General features: G+C 44.9%; 1 long non-coding RNA gene across 2 annotated transcripts; it reads right to left on the bottom strand.

Moving 5' to 3' along the window:
* Window positions 1-2,246: 2,246 nt before the first annotated feature.
* On the bottom strand, window positions 2,247-3,091 carry LOC137477480 (uncharacterized). Of its 2 annotated transcripts, none has more exons than XR_011001020.1 (2): window positions 2,975-3,091; window positions 2,247-2,776 (listed from the first exon to the last, which is right to left on the bottom strand). It is a non-coding gene; the product is annotated as an uncharacterized lncRNA (long non-coding RNA). The 2 variants fall into 2 exon arrangements; XR_011001021.1 differs by having other exon boundaries at window positions 2,247-2,771; window positions 2,975-3,090.
* Window positions 3,092-3,810: the final 719 nt, after the last annotated feature.

A 3,810-nucleotide genomic window follows, 5' to 3' on the forward strand; every position in this document is an offset into this window, starting at 1 on the left:
CTTTATCTGCAAGTCTCAGTCTCACATTGGGTCATTGATCAGAGGCTGAAATTCCCAATCTCTTGATTAAAATAAGTAAGGGAAATATAACTTACCCAATTTTGGGGTTTCTTTTTTTTTGTTTGGGTTTTTTGTTGTTGTTGGGGTTTTTTGTTTTGTTTTCTGGTGGGTTTTTGGTTGGTTGGTTTGGTTTTGTTGGTTTTTTTTTTTTTTTCCTTTGGTTGGTTTGGGTTTTTTTTTCCCCATTCTTTCAACTCTACAGCCTAGTGACATGGATTTCAGCATCAGGAAAAGAAGGAATTCTTTCCTGTAAGGGTAGGAAGGTCTAGACAGTCTAGACACAGGCTGGCCACAGAAGCTGTGGCTGCTCAATCCCTGGAAGTGCCCAAGGCCAGGTTGGACAGGGCTTGGAGCACCCTGGGCTAGTGGAAGGTGTCCCTGCCCATGGCAAGGGGTGGCATGAGATGGGTTTTAAGGTCCCTTTCAGTATGATTGTTATTGTGACAATTTTGGGAGAAACCTGTTCCCTCTAAGAACAATGTCACTGTATTCACTCTAGAGCAAAGGTGATTCATAAAAGGTCCCGGTACTTCAAGACCAAGCTCATTTAACTCAAGATCACACAGGGATATATCTGAAAAAGCCCAGATTCTGTTTGTTCAGATTCCATCTTCTGCACAACAAACAGAGGTAGGAGCATTCAGGCAAGTTCACAAGAGGTCTCTGCTCCCACACTGTGTGCTGAAATGAGCAGGGAAAATGTTATGTTCCTTTGGGGTCTCCTGTTGGGATTTCCCTTCTTGTCCTTAAAGAGAAATCAGGATGGTGAGTGCTCAAATCTTGGCTTGATCTGTGGGATTCTACAAAAATCCTATTGTTGCTCTGACTCTGGTTCCACAAAAATTGAGACTGCTCACCAGTTATTTCCACAGAAGGGCAGTTCACAGGGTGAGTGCTTTGGGAAAATCCCATCCTCCATCTCACAGCTGCTAAAGGGTTAGGAAAATCTTGTTCCCTGCTGCAGGCCATAAGAGATGAGCTCATAAGAGATGAGATGTCAGAAGAAATGTCCCACAGAACCTGGGAATGATGATAAGGAGGAGACTGAGATGATGGAATTAGGTCAGGAACTTCCTATTCCTCATCATATGTTGAGGGTAATGAAGGTCCAGCTTGTACCACGAGGCTTCTGGGGGGTTAAGAGTACAGGATTTTGCAACATGCCACAGAAAAGTTCCCAGTGAGCAAGCCAAGAAGAATCAATCCTTGTGTCACATACTGTATGTACTGGGGCAGGGTGACCAACTCAGCTGGGAGTTGAGTCATCCCAACCTGTTGAATGGGATCCAAAGGTTTCCCCACTTGGGTTGACAGAAATAGACACATTTTTAACAACTCTCTGATTGCAAGGCAAATTTCCTTCTGTTGCAGCTCAGGGCAGGGTCATGTTGCACCACAGAATATAAATCAGCCACAGCTTAGAGCCTGTCAGATAAGGTCGTATTTCTCTCCATTTGTGCTTTTTCCCTGCCCACAGGGTGAGTTTGAAAAACAATTAAAATTTTCTGCATTAGTCAGAGATTTCATCAAGTGTCTGAGAGACCTGCACAATGAGGACTGGGAAATCCAGCTCTCAGAGAGCTGTGCACACATTGCTTGTACATCCAGAGCAGACATGGGCCTTCCATGCAAGAAGCAGATTAATTTCTGCCTGAACGTGCTGGGAAATCCCAGTAGCCACCCCAAAAAGGGGAAGCCCCATGTTGCTGCAGATCATCTGCTCCAGCATGTAAGGAATTACAGAGCCAAGAAATCCTCAGGGAGGTGTGGTTGGCACGCAATTCCTCACTACTGTCAGCCCTTAGAGCTGAAATGAATGAGCAGAATCCACTCCTGCAATGCTCTTATGTAACATTATGCATGGAATGACAGTGCTCTGAGACACTGTGCTCCCACCTGAAGCAGATTATCCCACCGTGCAGTAGGATATTGTCTCTCCTGGGATTCAGCACTGTCCCCCACACTCAGCCCTGACACTGGGCTCTGCTTGGCCCTCTGCTATAAATTCAGAGACTAAGGCCAGAAAGAAGCATCACATGACCACAATCAGATATTGGTTTTAATCCAGTTATCCTCCATTATGCCTTCTCCTTCCCTCCTATTCTATAGTCCACAAGGGGTGAGGAAAAACACATGGTGAAACATAAAATGCAATGCACAGTCCAAAGTGAAATGCAATACAAAAGTCAGTAGAAATGTCATCTTGTTTTACTCCCAAGCTAAAATCTTTTTCCTCCCAGAATATTATAAACACATGATTACCTTGGAAGGTGTGGACTGACTCTGAGATCTACCAGACCATCACAGACCTATATAAAGGAAAGGAAACAAATACTTAAGGAGAAATGCTGAAGGAAGGAGCAGGAGACACCCTCAGGACGAGGGAGACAGTCAGACCTCTTGGGACACAGGCTGCTCAAGAGAGCTGGAGGCTTTTTGACAAGGAAGCTGTTTGTTTCTTTTGAGGTCATAGCAACAGAACATCACAGACATGTCGTGTGAGGAAATCATGAGTTTTCCAAGGAATACCTCCCTCCAAATAATATAATCAATTTCTCATCTTAATGGAAAAAAAAGCCCCAAACCTATGCAAACCTGCCAGGCCAGAGAGACAACACTATCTTCCTCCAGCACATCTTCTGTTTTTCCAAAAGCATTTCCCAGCTGTAATTCCAAGGCGGTGAGTCCTCTCATCGCGAGAGTTGAGCAGCCTATTCTTGAGAAATACAAATCACAGATAAGGAGGTGACCCAGACAGTTCTCAGAAACAGTAAAAACCCAGTGTTTGTTTGCTTTCAGCTGCTTCCTGCAGGCCATCCCCATGGCTGCTGCTGGGACCTGATCCAACAGTTTCCAGCTCAAATAAAAGCCATTATCCCACAACAGCTTCGCAGGTAGCTCTGGTCACCCTTACATGTTACAGTCCAGCAATCCCCCAAGCCTGGACTAGGAAGAGAGAATTCCAAGGGAATGGGAACTCTCTTCCAGTCCTTGGCTGGCTTCAGTTTCACAGAATCCCGGGATGGGTCAGGTTGGAAGGGACCATAGTGGGTCAATGGTCCAACCTCCCTGCTCCAGCAGGGTCATCCCAGGGCACAGGATTGTGTCCAGATGGCTCTGGAATATCCCCAGTGAAGTGTCACCAGCTATCCTGGTGGGCTAGTGGCAGAAAATGTTCTGACATGAGGAGCAACGCTCCTGAATACCTGTTTGCATTCCTCCTTTCTTTTCCAGCTCCTTTTGGCCTGGCAAACAGGAAGGAATAAATGTTATAGCTATCCCATTCTCTTTTCATGGAATCATTTCAAGTGACTTCTTGAATCACTTCAGGGACTTCTTTTGGAAATAGCTACAGAGGGGTAAATCCCATTGCAGAAAAAGCTGCTGTGACCCTGCTATGTAGGAAAAGTGAAAGCCACATTAATCAGCAGCTTAATTAACCTGTGGGGAGGTACATGATAATTAGGACAGGTCATTGATACCACATGCTGAATTATTCTGTCTGCTGGGGTTTAGCAGCAATAGGGACACACAGAAAGAGAATCAGGGAGAATCTTTTCCTCCTGGGACAACACATCCCAAGTGGTGCCTCAGGTATTATTCTTTATTATTATTTATTATTTATTCCCATTTGGTAATTAAGGAACTGATGCCAAATAAGCCAAGCAGGAGTGATGCACTGCCGTGTCAGGCCCATGCACACAGTTTACTTTGTTTCTTTGCTACCTGATACTTCAGAAAGCAAAAGGT

This window comes from Anomalospiza imberbis, chromosome 7 (genome assembly GCF_031753505.1).
Source record: "Anomalospiza imberbis isolate Cuckoo-Finch-1a 21T00152 chromosome 7, ASM3175350v1, whole genome shotgun sequence".
NCBI classification, from domain to species: domain Eukaryota; kingdom Metazoa; phylum Chordata; class Aves; order Passeriformes; family Viduidae; genus Anomalospiza; species Anomalospiza imberbis.